This window comes from Thermobia domestica, chromosome 1 (assembly GCF_964235325.1).
Source record: "Thermobia domestica chromosome 1, izTheDome1.hap1.1, whole genome shotgun sequence".
Taxonomy (NCBI): domain Eukaryota; kingdom Metazoa; phylum Arthropoda; class Insecta; order Zygentoma; family Lepismatidae; genus Thermobia; species Thermobia domestica.
This window is the reverse complement of record NC_137454.1, coordinates 251,046,800-251,066,178: the sequence shown is the minus strand read 5'-3', so window position 1 is coordinate 251,066,178 and position 19,379 is coordinate 251,046,800. Positions and strand designations below refer to the sequence as shown.

The 19,379-nt window shown below is 33.4% G+C and overlaps 1 protein-coding gene across 2 annotated transcripts in view; it reads left to right on the top strand.

The window, feature by feature from the left end:
• The window catches only part of PDZ-GEF (PDZ domain-containing guanine nucleotide exchange factor), an 835,430-nt gene that overhangs the window by 205,099 nt on the left and 610,952 nt on the right, over positions 1-19,379 (top strand). For both annotated transcript variants that reach the window (XM_081771896.1, XM_081771905.1), the window contains one exon: positions 3,990-4,042. The gene's annotated coding sequence lies outside the window, so the exon portion shown is untranslated. The remainder of the gene's footprint in view (positions 1-3,989; positions 4,043-19,379) is intronic.

Sequence of the window (19,379 nt, the reverse complement as noted above, 5' to 3'; positions counted from 1 at the left end):
TTTTTAAATGACTCTGCACGTGTTGAAAACGTTTAGTAGACCTGTTTTTTTTTAACAGTATGTATAAAAATAAAAATATGTCTATCAGAACAAAATTCAAAATAATATTTAAAAATATTTTCTGGTATTAGATACTAATTATATTTATCTTTTCCGCTTATCTTCGCGACCCCCAGGTTGAGAAACCCTTTCTTAGGTGTTTTGAAATGCCTACCAATGAGCTATCTTCAAACTTTTCAATGATGCCACACAGTATGATTGGAAATCAGAGCATTCGTCGATTAAAAAGCTACATGTTTTATGTTTTCCATCTTTAAAATAAAAACCATTATCTAAGTAACCTTGATTTATCCGTGCTAATATTCCACAGTGCTTCAACCTTCAAGATGTCAAAGAAACTAATGTTATACAATTTACAGGAACAGAGTTACTTTTCTTATTATTTCTGGTTTTAGTTAAGTTGAGCGGGTGAAGATCAAACATCAAACTCCATTAATCTCCTTTTCGGTATTATTAATTAAGCGACACAGCTTCCGTCTTTGTCCTTTGGAAACAGTGAAAAAAAAAAAAGTTTGTGCTCTACACTGTGGCCAGCACTGATATAGAAAAATTCAGTTCACAAACCAGTATGAAATTAATCAAAGCTGAGACAACATAGTCTTGAGATTCCTGCTGCTGAACAATCGTAACCCTCCGGCTGTAAGGCATAGACATAATGTAAAATTAATACATTAATAACATTATGGTGCATTGCTGGCGCGAGTAGAAGTGTTACGATTCTTCAGTAGGTGGTATCCCGGACTTGGTCAAAGCAAAATTAAGCTATTTACTGAATTTAGAAATTGAAACTTTCTAATTCCTATGAACTTGATAATACACTGTACCTCCAAGCATGAACACTAATTATACTGCAACTCTATTACCTCTTCTACTCAACCCCTGAATATATATATATATATATATATATATATATATATATATATATATATATATATATATATATATATATATATATATATATATATATATATATATATATATATATATATATATATATATATAACATGGATGAAAATATTGTTCAATTTTTTTTTCTGGATGTCGTCAGAGAAAATAAAAATTTGTTGATATTTTGTTTTCACTAATAGTAAAAATACTTACTATAAAAAGTAAAATTTTCCGCCCCTAAAAATTCACCGCCCTAGGCTTCAACCTACTTAACCTATTTAGAAATTCGGCTCTGATGACACCACTCTCAGTTCTCTACCTAATTTACGAGAGCAATTCAAATATTATCCGTTCGCACTTTTTCTGCCGATTTTTGAAAACTTCCTGTACCAAATTTTTGAAAATCTGAAATGGTGAATGTTTTTCCTCTTAAAATTATGTTGATTTGATAAGGTGTGACACTAATGTAGAAATCATGAATAGAAATAGGAAAGAGATGTCAAACGTGTATCGTCTGCGAATGCTAAAACTAAATTGTAAATGACTATTACAAGTAGTGTTTTGTACATAATTTCACAACTTATTTCTATTACTATCTTGCATCAAGGTTTGGAATTACGTTTATTATTATTATTTGTATTATGTATGATACGCACGTTTGAAATTGAATTCAAGTCCTCTAAATACTCCTCGAATCTTACATTGCTGTATATATTAAAAATATGCATGAGTGTGCTTTATTCGCATAAGCATTTATTTTAGCTTAATCATTTCCGGGAGAGTTGCTAATTAGCTTATTGTAAGTTTACCTATAGACAGTTTTGTGTATAAACATTTATTAAACAAGAAAAATATTTCGTAAATGCTTTCTCGCGAATCTGATACTTATGTTACAAGTGTATCCTCCTAACGTTTTACATTCTGCTTAACATCTTAATGCCTTCGGTATTTGAGCTAGATTTTCTGTTGACTTTTTTTTTTTTTTTCGCTGAGAAATATAGCCAATTAGTATTATCCGCTTAGTTCAATTGCTATGTACGGATTATATAAACGAGTTCTGGAAGGGAAGTACTTCGGGAATTGGTTGCGTTAATCCCCCCTCCCGCCCCCAGCCACTATTGAATTTCGAAAGTTGGTGTTTATTAAATATTTCTAGTCAATGAGTTGGGAGAATGGTTGGATCGTTATAATGAAAAATTTGTATTAAATCATGGACAAAATATTGTAACTAATTAGTTATAAACTTTTTATTTGTGTTATATTTTGGTTTTAAATTTAATTTTTAAAAATAAATGAAACAATTCTTTTTAGATAGATTTAAATTAAAAATTTATAATAAAATGTTTCTTATGTAAATTCTGTAACCTTTTCATTATGTAAATTTTGCATTAATGTTTTTTTTTATTTAAACGAAATTTTAACTTATACATAAACCTAATTTTTTAAGTTATAGCGTAATTTTACATTACTTTAGGTAACAGCCTTAATATATATATATATATATATATATATATATATATATATATATATATATATATATATATACCGTATGCATACCCACAATATTGATACAACCCAAAAAGTCCATTTGAATGTGTATCAACCATATATACTCATGCGTTTAAAATAAACATACCATATTATTCTTCCAAGAGAAACCAGGGTATTAGTCTCGTTCCCTACTTTCTAACATTTTCAAGACCACTGTGTAAATGCATTTAATCAGTGGCGTACACAGAATCTTGTCATGGAGTTCAAGCTCTAAATTAATATCATTTGCTGTGTTTGTGCACGTATCTTGATCTGGTACATTTTTTTTTCATAAAATCTTGCTGAAAGCTGGATTGAAACCCTTTGTATATGTCACAGCATTTAATGCTTCTTTATGCAAAATTATTATTGTTTATGGTATAGAGTGATTTTAAGTGCTTGTGGTCAACTTTGTTAGCTAATTAGTGGGGTTAGTGACAGCAAATGAAAGTAAAGAAAAGAACGGGAAAAAAACGCTTCAGTTGCGAAATAGACGCATTATAATTTGAAAGAGTTCTACATTAATGGACGTACTAACATCATAGAAAAAGAAATAATTTGTGGAAAATCTGCAAAATATTTGGTGAGTACACAATGATCGAGGAGGAAGCAAATCCTGAAAGACAACGAAGGAATATCATTGCTAAATTTGAAAAAAAAAAAAAAAAGCGTAATTCTCATTCAATGAATATTTTCGAACCGAATAGATCCTAGGAATGTGGATTAATTCCTTCGCCACATTTATATGCTGTTTATTAATTATTATCATTAATTTATTATTATTATTATTATTATTATTATTATTAAGTTTCCCTTTTTGCTCATTCTTAACCACTTTGTATAACTGCTATATTTCTTACTAATATGCTGATTCATGGTCAGGCTTTCCTTTGCTTGGCTTACAATAAATGGATTAATTTTGATTTATTTGCTCCTTTTTGTAAGAGAAAGTGAGGCGGAGGAAATTAAGATCAAAATGAGAATGTTAATTATTTTACTAATGTGCCAAAATATAATACCTAGTAAGTAGAAAAAACTACATATTTAAGTATGAACTACCACTTAAAAGGATAATTTAGAGCTTGTTGCTTAGCAACTGCTTCTGTAATACTAGTATATCATCATTCTTTTAAAAAACAAAGAAAGGAAAACGAGAGCTTCTACACGGGTTTAATAGAACTGTCTTTTGTTTTCTTTAATTTTAGTAGCTTTCTAGCAAAGTGATTGATATGACGAATTCATGGCAATTAACAAAAACGAATGACACAGTTAAAAGCTCAATCTACTTGGAGATTTATTTACGGCAATTTGGGGCAAAATTGTGCAGCTGAAGTAATGGGTATTAAAAAGTCTTTAGTCAATGAGTTATTAAGAAGGAAAAGGACAGAAAGCGAAAAGAGATAAGAAAACGTTGGCATTCATTAAGAAATTAAGATTATATTCTAAGATTTACATTTCTTTCTTTTTTTTTTATTTCCTTTTTAGTAATTTCATTGTTTTTCTTGTTTCAGAAAGATTTTAATATCAAGATTTAGACGATGCCACACTGAGAAATGCATGTGGGGTGAGTTTTATATTTTATTTATGTTTAATTATTTTATTTTACAACATTGATTGTTGCCGTGAACTATTTATCTTCATTAATTAAGAGAAGAAATGAGGATTGTTTCATATTATGGAGTGAATTTGAGTTTAGCATTCCGTTCAGCCGCGAGCCTATATAAGATGTGGATCTACAGCTTAACATGGGATTCGAACCACATGAGCTCCCGCTGAGAATCGAACCCGGATCTCCCGCGCCAAAGGCGTATACGCTACCCACATAGCCACAAGGGAACTCGTTTCACATTATGGATTGATGTCTTGCTGACAGTTTGGTGCAATGCCAGAACAGCTAATGTCACGCTTTTCGTGTTGTAGTGATTGAAACATGAAGGCTTGTAGAGATCTGAATAAAGACATTCAAAATTTATTCAAATATTAGTGTTCGCATAATTTTAGACTGAGCATCCAAATTAATTGTTCGACTAGTGATTTGAATAATTTTTATTCGAATATTCAAATGTAGAAGTATTTGAAATGCTATTTTTACAGTCTTTCCTTTAGTCGCCTACTTTCACTGTGGTCTAGATTAAGTATTTATGATTTTTGTGTGTATATATGTTTGTGTATAGTATCTTTGGACAATACATTTGCAATCGTTTTATCCCCATTCGAATTCGCAGAAGTTGGAGTCAATTTGTGTTGAATGTACAAATAATGGTGAAATTCAACAAGGACAGTGTAAATAGGGATTTTATAGTTAAATTCAATTCTTCATTAATATATATAATCTATATCTGTATTTGTTTCACATTGACCCTGTCCAGGCGGCTGGCATTGCCGAACATTATAAGGCATTAAGCTAGAGAGCCAAGATCTATAACCAGTTCGAATCTTACCCAGGGCATCAATGTTATGTATTGACTTTTACCCTCCATTTAACTTTTCAATCTAAAAGGCCGAACCCAAATAAATAAATAAATTCTGTCTGCTACCATTTAGCTTGATATCAAATATTAGTATGGACGACGACTGATACGTAAAAAGAGTAAGAGGTGAGGTGATTTTGAGTTGTTACGTCCAGTTCAGCAGCGAGGCTATATGAGACGTGGACCTACTGATTAACGTGGAATCCGAACTATATCAGCTCCCGCCGGAAAAGAGTAGGAGATTAGTAATAGTGATTAGTGAAGAACTGCTAGACACAACTTCGCATGAATAAATGGTTAATACTTTTGTCTTTGGTATGGAGAAACCTGATTTCAATCCTCCGTATGAGTACACGTATTAATAATTCAGATTTCACGTTAAGCTGTATGTCTGCGTCTCATAATAGCATAATCCTGAAAGGGGGTGTGAAATAACGTTTCATACGTTAACAAAAGCTTTCTCATACGATTAGGTCATTGCCAACTAGAATACTAAGTAAAATACAATGAACATCATTTGGGTTGTACATTTCCTCTCCGAGTAGAGAAGCGCGAGATTATTATGGTAAGTGATACAGCATTAAGAAAAAAATCCAAGGATAAATTATTTCCGTGATACATGATGTATTGTCTCCGTGTCGGGGATATTTGAGTCAGTAGCGAATCTCGATAAACCTATTTGCTTAACATTGTTGTTTCATATTGAAAGGACCTATAATATTCTGTTGGTTACAACTTCGTTAAAATAATTTGCATATTCAGATGTTCTGTGATGTCCATGAGGAAGACTTTCCAAGACAACTGCACTTTCAGCCAATAAGCATGTCAGCCTTTTTCGTTTTATTAGTGGGAGTATATTTTTCCTGTTGATTCATTGGTAAGTCGTATGAACAGATGAATATGTGAGCTATCATAAGCATTTTACTCTTTCGATCGAGTTGTTAGGCTGATGACACATTTGTACTAGGCTGTTATCAGAACTATAATCTAGTTAAATTAGAACAAAATAAATGCAATCTAAGTTTTACGTCCCACGGTAATGCTTTGCAGGCTAAACGAGACGAGTGATTAATGAAAGTGAATGATTATGACAGAATTGATGGAATGAGGTTGTAGGTGGAAATAGGAGAACCCCGAGAAAACTCACTAACAAGATGTTGTTCATCACGAGGTGACCGTTCTACTACCGAACTATCACTCTTGATATGAGTCCTTGCACTTTTTGTTGCCTAATAAGGTTCGGTCCTTTCGAAGAATGATCCTTTCCTGACTTTCTTTAATGGCACACAAAATATAGTTTAGTAGTAGAGGAGGTTCGTTGAGCGGGATAGAATATTTTCCAGTTTATCAAGAGACAAGAAATATCCGAAAATTCATTCTTCATAATAAAACATTATTTGGGGCTGAATAATTGTCATCTATATATATAAAAGAGAACGCACAAAATCCTTTGTCCGCTCATCACGCTAATACGGCTGAACCGATTTCTTTCATTTTTGGGGGGTTGTTAGGATTTGGACCCTAGATGGTTTTTATCATATCACTTTAATTTTCAATTACCAGTGTCTTGAGATAATTGACCATTCAGGTGTCCATACGTACAAATCCTTTGTTATTAGTTCATCATAGGTATAAAAATAAACGTATTTATATGCAACCCGCATGACCCTGTGACTCGGCGGGTTAACATACATGACAGGCGTTATAATGGTTTTTATCATATCACTTGAAAGCGAAAAAGTAAAAATTATCTAAGTAACAAAGTTTATTGCGTTCGGGGGTGACCGCAGCGAAGCGGGGCGGGTTAACATAAATGACAGGCGATATAATGTTAACATTTACTGCAATCTTCTATGGTTTTTATCATATCACTTGAAAGCGAAAAAGTAAAAATTATCTAAGTAACAAAGTTTATTGCGTTCCGGGGTGACCGCAGCGAAGCGGGGTGAACGCTGCTAGTTAATCCTAAAATCACTTCAATATTCTGGTAAGAGTAACATTTAAAAGATAATTTTTGTGGTTTATTTTTTTCGGAAACCAACAGTCATTTCTGTGGAATGGTTCTGTTCAATAGGAATTGTTTTGCTCTTTCAAATATATTCCGTTCAGTTTCTTTCTAAAATTAACCATTTTTGAGAAATTAGCCAAAAAAAAAAAAATGGAAGTACCTTTTCGTTCACCCATTTTCCAAGATGGCCGCTTTAGCTCAAGTTGGATCAGTAAAGACTTTCAGTATGATGATGAGGAAGGTAATTACAATAATTTTACGAAGAAAAGAATATCATTACTAATTATGTTCACAACTGATACATAATTCGATTGTCCTAATAGTCAGATTCTGCTTTATTTACGGAAATCAGGTTATGAAGAAAAACACAAGTTCTCTTGCATGATCGATACAGTTGTAGTTTACCCCGAAATACAATTTCCTGAAGGTATCTGGTTAGTTGAAATCCGAACCATATGTAGCATAGGCCTACATAGAAACTAAATAATCTATGTTCCTGGTACCAGGGCCGGACCTAGGATTCTCTGAGGGGGGTGCACCAATAACTACATACATTTGAATTAAATTTGAATTTTTTTAAATGCCTTTAGGCGTCTGTGATGTGAATGAGAAATTCCTCTGAAAATGCTAAGTGTCTGCTCTCGATGAATTCTTTTCCTTCAACCTTCAGAAAATTGACTTAAAGTATTGATTTTGCAAAACTTACTGTTAGCTTCTCACTTTAGGTAGTGTATATTTACAACCAGGGGGGGAGGTGTACGTTCACCTTTGCACCCCCCTAAATCGGGCCCTGCTTGGTACTGTAGTGATAGAACTCCATCCTAGTTCTACCTATATAAATTCGTTAGATATTCAGTATAGTCCTTTGAAATAAAATTGTATGAGGAAATGTTCAAAGTTATATATATCGTTACAACTTAACAGTTGTTTTAATAAAAAAAATAAGAAAGATTGCAGTGCTTGTCTTAAAATGCAAGTTTTTTTTTTGTTGTTGTTGTTTTGTTTAAATATTTGAAGTATAGCCTTAGTCTATTTGTGAAATACAATGAGAGTGAAATACTAAAACAAAATTGAAAAGTTTGACTGATTCATATGCAGTTGCTGTATATATATATATATATATATATATATATATATATATATATATATATATATATATATAATATGATGCATTGAATATTATCCATTCTTGATCCATCAAGGTAGTCGAGAGCTAGGGAATAAAAGTGAATGCAAAAAGAATCTATGGATGTCAGTACCTTCTGGAGAAGAACACAATTTATGAACAGTAACGGCGCCACAAAAGCAGTTAGAAGAGCATCTGGAACGGAAAGTGAAAACGATTTAGCTCGTAGTTGCTCGCGCTCATGTCCATTGCCAAAAAAGCTTATGATTTCTTCTGCTCAAATCTAGCGCGATTCTTTGAGATTTGTAATTTATACTACGGAATTTACTATAGGTCTAGGTGGAGCTGCATGCCAATCATGTGAATAATGTAAAATAACAGAAATGCTTAATTATATTAAGAATTATCACTTGCAGTACTACATCAAGCATGAGGATCTCCCGACTAAAAACAAAAACGCTAACCGTAAACTTTAAAGAAAAACGGAAATAGTGTAATGCAAACGTTTGATTGCAAATGGATTGTAGCGCAAGATATCATACAAGTGTATTTATTTCTTAAAAATAGAGAATAAATAGAAAGTATGAGTTGAGTAGCGATTAATACTGATTTCTGCGGTCAACAACTTGATTTAAAATAGTTGAAAAACTAATCAGTGGATTGGTGCTTGATGAAACCAAGTATGTTGTGCTTGCTAGTAATAGTGATATGACCTGAACCGTTTTTAGTAATTATTTAATTTTAATTAACCTTATATGTTTTCTAAATTTAATTATCTTTATAATATAATTCATTGTTAGAAATGCATTATTTCCTGTGGGGCATAACTTATTCTGATAGTTTGTGAAGTCGCACTCGTGTCAGTGTTGAGTACAGTAATTGGCGTAAAATGCTTCCTGCAAATTATCGGAAACTATTTTTAACTAATAATATTTTTAAAAAATAACAACAACTTTTCTAAATGACGTGGATAGTACAAAGGCATTCCTTCGATTCTTTTACCTCAGAGAGAAGTAAGTTGAAAGAGGCTAAATAAAGTCAGCAGCGTTTGTAAATTATTTCTAAATGGAACACTAGAACTGAAAGATTTGACAAAGTAAGGTTAAGTATAAAAAGAAAGAATTTACAAAATGAATTGGTCACGAAGAAGTTAAGTTAGCTTACAGATGATGGGCGAAAGTGAAATCTAAATTCATAATAGACTTAACTCATATTCATTGCAACAGTTATTTTTCCTTAAAAAGAAAATGGAAAGTGTTCGTAATCAGCATATATGGTGAGAGTTATTATTTTTTTAAATAACATTATTCTATGTAAATACAGAAGAAGCAAAACAAAAATAGCTGACAGTAGCACATTTACTCAGAGTTATTACTACAGCGTGCCATTAGCAAAGTGGATGAGACGAAGGTAAAAGAATAATAGCCATAATTATGCGGGAAGTACATTTACGAGTAAAAGTAAAGGAAGAAAGTATGTAAAAAAAAAAAACTAAAGAAGAGGTACTGTATTTAGATGCAAGGGACTACGTTAATGAAAATATGTTTATTCTTATGACATAGAAGAAGTTTTACACACAATAACGAAGAAACGTTTCATAATTTGACAAAACATCCACTGTAGATTGTACAGATCTATCTATCTGCAGCTTGAAGTGGAGTAGTACCGTTCAGTTATTAACATACTTTTATATGGGGGCTGTATAACAATGATTTTTTCATCCTCTGATTTTAGGTTTGTAAACTATGATATGCATTAGTATGGGAAGCCTTGGTTTTATCATCCTGTGATTTTAGGTTTCTAAACAATAACGAATGATTGTACACAAACTGTTCAAGTTTCATACATACTGTTACAAATGTTCAATGTGGCTTTCTTTCGTAACACAACACACACATCTATAGAATAGTCTAGCTCGCCCCACACGCACTCTAACATATCGCTTCTAATGGTTGTAACAAACTTTTAGATTGCGTGATCTTGGAGACCATGGAAAAAGCGCTGAATCATCTTCAGCACATCGCCCAATCCAGCGGTGTGGGAGATCTTCGTTCAGTTTGCTGCACACTTCAATGTTCCGATTGAGCGGTACCCCATCAAATTGAAATATGAAGTTATTGGAATCTTCTTTCACTTGTGGAAACAAACACAACTATAGCATAGGATCTATCAAGGAATGACACCTCTTCACAGTGTTCTTCGTGAAGAAAAACGAATCATAGCTTAACAGATTGTATGAATCAGATTCAATTACTTATTGAATTGCTTCAGGAAGGTTGAAATATCCACAAAAAATAAATAAAATGGTCCCACGGTCTTGAATGCAAACTGCTCATTCATCTCGTTTATCCGTTAACCCATCTTCGAAAAAGAAAACGATGACTTCATGTGTGCATGATAGCAAAATAAGTTACTCGAGAGTGTTAATAAAGCTGCGTTGTTTAACTGCTATTTCATTAATCTGTCCATATGTAATAAACCACATAGACTAAATGGCCTAATCGTGAGTTAACGTTGGAAACCATCCCTGGTGCTAGAAACACAATATGCATTGATGAATGCTGTATATTAATATTTATTACTTATTATTGAATTATTCAACCCAGTAAGTAGTGTGGAAGTTAAGTTAATAATTAATTATCTGACGAACCTAGTAATGAACCCGAAAATGAATGTACATGTCTGTTTATCTCAAGTTCTCAGTACATGTATAGTTAATTTCATAAAAGCTATCCAGTCTTTTTTCCTTTCAGAAATATATATTTGGTATTCCTAGATAAGGTTGTATAAAACCTAGACATGAAAAGTCTAATTTTATTATTATTATTATTATTATTATTATTATTATTATTATTATTATTATTATTATTATTATTATTATTATTATTATTATTATTATTATTATTATTATTATTTATTATTATTATTATTATTATTAAAGTCTACGAACTCTTATCTATGAAATGAACAGAAGTCTTTAGAAGAAATATGCTAATCTGTTTTAAAATGATTGGCCTTGTTTGATTAAACCAACATACTCTTAGACCTATGGCTGGATGGTGAGTGCGCTGGCCTTTGCTTCGGTACTCAGTGGGGAAACAGAAATGTCAATGCTTACTCAGCCAGAGATGTCCAAACTTATGAGTCCAGCTCTCGGGCTCAATCAGCCTCGAGCTCAATGATGGAGCGCAAGCACATGTGAGTACGAACCCAAGAAGTGGCGAGATATCCAGAAATCGAGTCAAAGCAAACTCGAACCTTAGTGAGGTTTGTGAGTGCAAGCCACATTGAGAATAGTGAGCCTGAGCCCTTAGCGAATGCAAGCCCAGAATGGCAAATGGGCTCAATATTGAGCCAGTGCAAGTCTCATTGAGGATAACAAGCCCATGCTGGACTGAGTACGAGTCTGAGCAAACATGAGCCTCATATGAAATTAGTGAGTCGAATTCTGGATGAGACTGAGCTCCCATTGAGCACCATGAGGTCATTCAGGAACTTCTTGAATTAAAAAATAGCGAGCTATATTGTAGAAAAAGGCCAGAAATAACGAGAGCTATGTGTTGACTGTACATCATCCAACCGAACCGTATCGTTGGCTGTTGAGCTTGAGAGTTTAGTGTCAGCTAAGTTTGATGAAAGAACAATACGAGATTATGAATAACGCACTACCTAAGTTATTAACTGAAATGAAACCAGTATTGTCTATGCTTGAATTTGTATCTTAAGATGTGTACCTTCGGCAGAGCATGAACTTGCAATCACACGCACTGAAAGCGAGCGCTCCAATTGTAAGACTACAATTGAAAGTGCGATATGCGTGCCAGTGCATAGCTCAAACCTGGTTGCCTACCCTATTGTCTAATTCAGTCGTTCCCATTTGGTGATCTGTGGATGAAAGTTAGGGGCTCCATTGCTTTATTTAATTTCATAATTCATAATGCAGTCAATTGTGCAGCACCAGCATTTTATAGGCTGGCTCCTCGAAACAAAAAGAGGTATGGTTGTATATTGTATGGTTTTAACATAAATCAAGCTTAGTAATTTAATCATTAGTATTCTTTCCTACACCTCAAATACTACTTCTGTAGAGATACCAAAATTTAAAGGTGTGGAGTGCCAGCTCTGAAGTAATTTTGAATCATTAACCTAGCGAAAGTAAGCCGTTACATCATATAAGTTGAGTCAAAGAATAATTAATTTGAATATTAGCTCACTCTAGTACGATTTAAAAAGTCAGTTGGTGAATATGTCGATTTCAGATGGTTAGAAATTTCGTACGTACTTCTCAAAATAAATGGAGGAGGGTGCGGAAAGAGAAACAAAATAAAAATAGTTTAATTGTTTCTTTGATGAAGCCATTAAGTTTTGCTTTTGGAGAAATTGGATCGTGGCCAAAATGTCTTCATAAACATCTGACTTCCTCCCAAAAGAGTAAGAAATTAGGATGATGTTTTGGTGTGGAGCGGGTTGCAAACTTTATATACACACACCACAAGAAGGAAAGAGAAGTGGAATGGGGGCAAAAGATGTGGTCAGAAACAGAGCAGGGGGATAGAACTTTTGAGAAGTCGTCTGCCTTGGTTTAGTCAGCAACCATAGAGTAAAGTAGCTTTAACAGCACTACTACTTCTTGACGCCTTGCTTTTAATGTATGCGTGTGGGATCAGAGAACCTCCGAATAGGCTGGAGAGAGTGGTAGTGGTGATTCATAAGTCGTGCAAAGATTTGTGAAATGAGATTGCTTGGTTGGTTGGCGAAAAAGGCTCACATAGACTACATAATTAAACTTCAGAGTATTTAAGGTCAACTAGATAGCTTTACGATATGATACTTTATTTTTCCTTCCCCGTCATTATTTCCTGTTCTCATCATCTCACAAACTCTTATTTAAATATGGAGCAGTAAACCATTTTGTTCCAGTCTACTGCATCTATAATTATTATAGTTCTTGAAGTTAAATAATCATGTTGTAATCAGTTAATTACATACATACAATATCTTCTCATAGGATTCTATGTGTGAACCAAATATTACAACCCAAGTCACGCCCTAGATAGTTTTTAATGTATGTACAGCGTATAATCCTATTTCCTTTATACTTTCGTTTGTTGAAGGTTATCGTCAACAAAAATTAAACAGACTTTCGAAACAGCAAACATACAGTATATATTTATTTTCGTTTTAATTGTCAGTAGTATGTATACCGATTAAAATTATACCACTTCGTTCTGTACAATATATTTACCAAACTTCAAATCAAAATTAGAATCGCTCTTGAGACAAGGCAGAATTTTCTTGTCAAAATACGAGACAAGACATCTCCAATTCATGTGTCGTAGGCAACCCTAATCAAAATGATTGTTTCATTTCCCACTGTACTATGGGAAGATATAATAGTGTTCACTGCCCTATAGTAGATCAAAAATATTCACAAGTTTAACTTAAGAGATGTTTCTCTCACATTAACCTATGAATACACAAATCATTAGAAATAATTTAATATTTAATGATGTGAAGTTGGGATATACTGTAGGAAGTGTCCATTGCAATTATTATAAATCTCCAATGTTGTCCAATCTCTGACCTTTTGCTGTTTTTACAATTTTCACATGTCTCCAAAGTTTCTATATTTCTGTTAAAACTTACTCTCCAACACCCCTTCATGTGTTGGCATAATATGCCTGTGCAGTGGCATATAGGAGACCCTTCACTTGAATGTATATTATAGCTTTTGATCTTACGTGAAGTCCGGAGTGAAAACGATCAATGCATTTAAACAGTGTGCTCTTAATTTCTTCCTGTAAAATTTACCTGACATCGCTTTCCTGCTCCCCAGCTGCCCGAGTACTGTCTTGAACCTGATTCTTCTTTACCTATACCATAATTCAATATTATTATAATCAGATCTTAAAAATAAAATTAATTACAGGAAACTTTCAGTAAAAATAAACAATATATTTAAGCTGAAATATGATAAATATTATAATTGTAAATAATTAGAAGCACTCTTTCACATCACTAGCTAGTCTCTAGTTAAAATTGCAATAAATCTAAAACAACCCTTTTGAGTTTCTTGTTGTATACGTTGATACCCTTAATAGAAGTTGCCATCAATAGTTGTTTACAGCAATATAACGCAAACTAAAAGATGGAAATGTGAGGTTCGTTGACCTAAAGCCTGTAGATTCACGTCATCACTATTCTCTAGTATCTCGAATTTCTCTACTCTTGATTTATATAGCAGTTCAGTAATTATTAACTTAATTTTTGATAATTAGTTATTGTATAGAAAGAAAATAATAGCACAGTATGGCGCTAAATTCGTTATACAAAAGCAGATGAGTGATTCCTCAGATTAAAATAAACAAAAAGTTCCAATAAACATAGGGCGAAAACCGCGTTGTTTACGTGTTATAGGCTGTCGAAAGCATGATGTTTCCAGTGAATTCTCGTACGTATAACGTCTTTACTAGTACTTTTTGAGGAGGTATGCAACCACGCACAGTGAAATTACCTCATCCGACATCTTTTAATCTGTGTGTATGAGTACTGACCTGCCACGTAGTATTATTTCCAGACAGAGAGACATGTTTTACATGCTCTTTCCACTCAATTTACGTCATAAAGTGTCCGGGAATCCCTAACGTCCTTTGGGGAATCCCTTGCGCCGCCATTGCACAAATCTGAAAACTGCAAATTTTGATAGAGCAGGTTAGGATCCTTTGAGGATACCATGCCGCATCACGTCTACGGTTAGTAGTTTGTACAATATGAACTCTAAAGTTCGTTTTCCCTCGCTTTCGGCAGCCTATAACACGTAAACGACGCGGTTTTTGCCCTATGTTTATTGGAACTTTTTTGTTTGTTTTAATCTGAGGAATCACTCCTCTGCTTTTGTACAACGAATTTAGCGCCATACTGTATAAAATACCATATGGCAAAATATTTTGGAGGAAGCTTGTCATTATTATCAACTCTAAATTATGAAACAAAATATTTTCATTTTAGTGGTTGCTGCGTCGAACATCGCACTACGTCAGATCTTTAAATGAAGTGGCAACGTTAAGTACTTATTTTGGTGCGTAGGGTTCCATTTGTGGATTTCACCTCGTATTTCACGTTTCTCTTGTGATTTTGAAAGCAAGCCAAATTAAGATAATTTTGCCGTGAAAAATAACCAGCAAGCTTCAATTGGATAAGCCCTGCTAGTTGTAAGGTGCTTTATGATTGTTTCTGCTATGACGTTTTATGCTAACATTTTTTTTAGATATGTATTAACATATTCCAAATATATGGTTCATATTCCAAAATTACTCCTGGGATCCACCACTTTGGAATTTAAGCATAATCTCACGATTCAAAGGAAACATTATCCGAAAATAGATGTCAGTTTTGAACGTACAAAATATTATTTAAATCATTATCAATGTTACGTGAACTTTTGTACTCGAGCATCAAGATCACGATTTTGCTTTGCATTAGAGGGTTCCGTATGTGTGTCTATATAGAGGCACTTCTCAACAAAATATGAAGCGTAAATATTTACGTGAAGAATTCGGCTGGCTCATTTGTTTGATTTGTACCCTGTATATAATATTACAGATGAATTTATGGAAAGTTTCTTAATTAATTACACTTTTAAAGAAAATATTTGCAATTATTTTGACTGAAGAGTGAACATGTTTTCTTACTTTGTGCATAACAAGTATGGAAATGCATGTGTGTAAAGCGGCAACGTTATTAAGCATCTAAGTAGCTTCTTATGGTGAAAAACAATCATGGAAAGTTCCAGCGTGACTGGCTTCAAGGCAAATATTACGTAGATCTACCGGACTGCCTCCTGGAGTGTATCAGCACTAGCCGAGATGACTCGTCCAAGGATGGAAGCTGTGGCTGGACAAACACTACTCCTCTGCCTTGCCTGGCCTTGAGGTTGCTAGTCATCGTGGGCGTTTGGATTATTAACCTGCTACAAAGCCGATTGGCTTACCCCCACCGTCGTTACCTCTTCAAGTACTAACGATATTCACAGTATTATAATCCCTTTGTGTGGTGCGACCTTCTTTCACTAGCATAGACAGCAACAACTCCTACAGAACACCACGTGGCTGTGCTATGTCGTCGGGAAGTATTGTGGAAAGACAATAATTTGAATACAAATTATGTCTGGGAACTTTCTAGAGAAGCTGATATTTTCATAATATCCTTATAGACGATGAGACGCTTTGTTTTCTTTCTTCTTTGTTGACTGCTGCTTTAAATAGTACTTGATTTTTCTAAAGACAAAAAAGACAAAAAAAAAAAAAATGTTAATATTGTTTATATTGATTGAACAGTTAGAATATTCGAATCAATGATGCCAACTCATGGGGAAAATCTCATTTTGTCAGATTTTTTGACATTAATTTTTCGAATATGAATAAAGGATATTTTCGTCAAAATTGGAGTATATATGGGATTTTTCGTGTATTTATTTCATGAACACATACAATTTTCTATACACGGGATGTGAGACAATGACACTTGAATAAACGTGAAATCAGTGCTAATTGTCAAATTTTGTTGTCAAAGTGCATGTTAGTGTGAAAATGATTTATGCAGGAACTTGCGAGTCTCAAAAAACAAGCAACAAGAAATGTAAATTGTACTCTGGAGTGTTAAAAAGAAAAAGTCATGAACGGAGGAAAGTAAGTTACCAAACGAAAACAGCCTTATTGTAAAACATTCCACACCGAATAACTGGAGAATAAATTTTGTCTAGTTTTACTACATTCAGTAGAAGATTATAGCACAAAAAGCGTGATGGAAACAAAATAAATGTCTGTTTTCACAGCAATTTCAATCGCCTTTCTTTTGATTAAGGAAAGTACTTATTAAGAGTTTCAATTTTCAGATATATATATATATATATATATATATATATATATATATATATATATATATATATATATATATATATATATATATATATATATATATATATATATATATATATATATATATAGGATGCATGATATATATACAGTGGCGGATGCAGGATATGATCAAGGCAGGATGCAGGATATGATATAGGCCGCTTGATCCAGTGTTAAGCAGGACTGAAGCCCATTTTATCCAGTGTATACCTGACCGTCAAGGGGGGGAGCTATAGCCCCTATAGCCCCCCCTTGGATCCACCCCTATATATATATATATATATATATATATATATATATTGTAAGTAGTATAGGGCGTGGGAAATTTAAGAGCAAAATGGGAATTTCTGCCTTTCGAGATGGGATTTCATAAGGTTGACGTCACTGATTCGAATTGCTTATTCTGAATATACGGGTTTAAGAGGGAGCCGAAGTTTATAACTAGAGCTTCGATGGATATCTCCGGTCTGTAAAATTTTCTTGGCAAAAATAGGACAATTTAATTCAAACGACTGACACTTTGATGCAGTTATGTATCGATGGAAGCTATGTGGGCATATTGAAGTTGTAATTTATTATATTAACAAACGAAAATTCCATAAAGAAATCAACGGGTGATACAATGTACAGTATATAAAGTTATGTTTGTAACAAACGTCCTTTTTGCTAACAATTAATCAAATTAATCATTAGCATAGCATGTTTTGTTTCTGTTTAATATATATATATATATATATATATATATATATATATATATATATATTATTTGTGCAATAATTAATTACTCTTTTTGCGTCAATCTGGAAGGATGATTAATGACAATTCACAGAACAAAAGTCTAAATTGTACTTCATTTAGAATAGTGTTTCCCCTTTTGCAAGATATTTATTTTTCACTTGCTTTTTATAATACTGATCATTCTTGATTTGTGTACAGGATGATCTCGTGTTTTATTCAGCAAATATACAGATTTATTATTATTTACATAATGAGAAAGCCGTACGGGTAAAGGTCGTAAGTTAGAATCAGCAATTTCTCTAGGCAGCTGTCAAATTGCCTTGAAGAGAAAATCATAAGTATTTTAATTAATACAACCAATGTCATCGGTTTACCTCAGAAAATCCGACTGATTATCTCAAAGTACGAAGAATTCAGCTTGGTTTGGGATATCAAAGTAATATGGTACGTGAAATCTGAAATTAAAAAGGAAGAGTTGATTTAGCTTCGAAACTAATAACTCACCCTCTTTGCAGTAAAGCAGAGTGGTAACGGGAATCCAGCTTTGTATATTTTTTGACTAGCGCACCACCTCACTTCTTATTTTTGCTCAAGCTTCCTTACTAACTGGGAATTAATTCAAGGCATGAAGGTGTGTGTACCAAAGTAATTGCTTTTGTGGTGTAGTCAGGTTAGACTCCGTTGCTTCACTATAATTTTAATGGTAAAATAGTCAGTTTGTATGAGATTCTTGAAGTAGAGATTCATGGAAATTTTTGAATTTTGGACCAGCTTTCCCAATGGAAACAGATACACTTTTTGTGAAACATAACATCCTCAACTCTTGTCTAAATGTCTAGTAGGTAATCTGATCATTAACTGCACAAGCGATTCGCTAAATCCCTATCTACGAAATTCGCTATATTTGTTAAAGCATTTTAGTTGATATTTCTAAAGAAATTTAAGTGACATAAAATACAAGAATGCCCATTCCTTAGGGTTCATAACATCCCCCCTCCTCCAAAGTTCTCATGATAAGTATGTGTCCCCTACAACAATAGTAATTACTTTTAAACTTTCTCAGTGGTTCTAACCTCTAATAACCGCCTTCTCTCCCTCATGTTTTACCCTTGATTAAAAAGTGTTATTCTTTTAAATACAGTTTTTTTCCACGTAACTAGTTTAAATATCTGATTTTTCACCCCTCATTCGTACAATTATAATGACACATTTTGTCATAGGTCTTCTTTTGTGCACCCGTGAAGGCACATGCCCTCCTCAATAGAACGTACCTAGCGCGTGCACCTTTGATAATACACGTAGCAAGGAACGGCGATTAGGGGACAAGAGGGAGCAGTTGCCCCCCACTTTTTTGAAGTGACCCCTTAATGTACGTATATAGTTTTATTTGGAAGTGTAAAGTTTTTGTATGTATTATTGGTTCATAGAAAAAAATGGTGCCATATAACATTTGCCATTACTTGAGTACGTATTGGGTACCGGTATTTGTCTTCCCGTGGAGTTAAGAAAGCTACAGGAATCGCTTTTTAATTGCAATTCAAAGCAGTTAATATTGCAGTTGTGTGTTTCTTTAAATGTCGTAGCATATGCTTGTAGTATTTACTGTCTTTTATTTTCTAAGAGTAATAACTTACATTTAATGG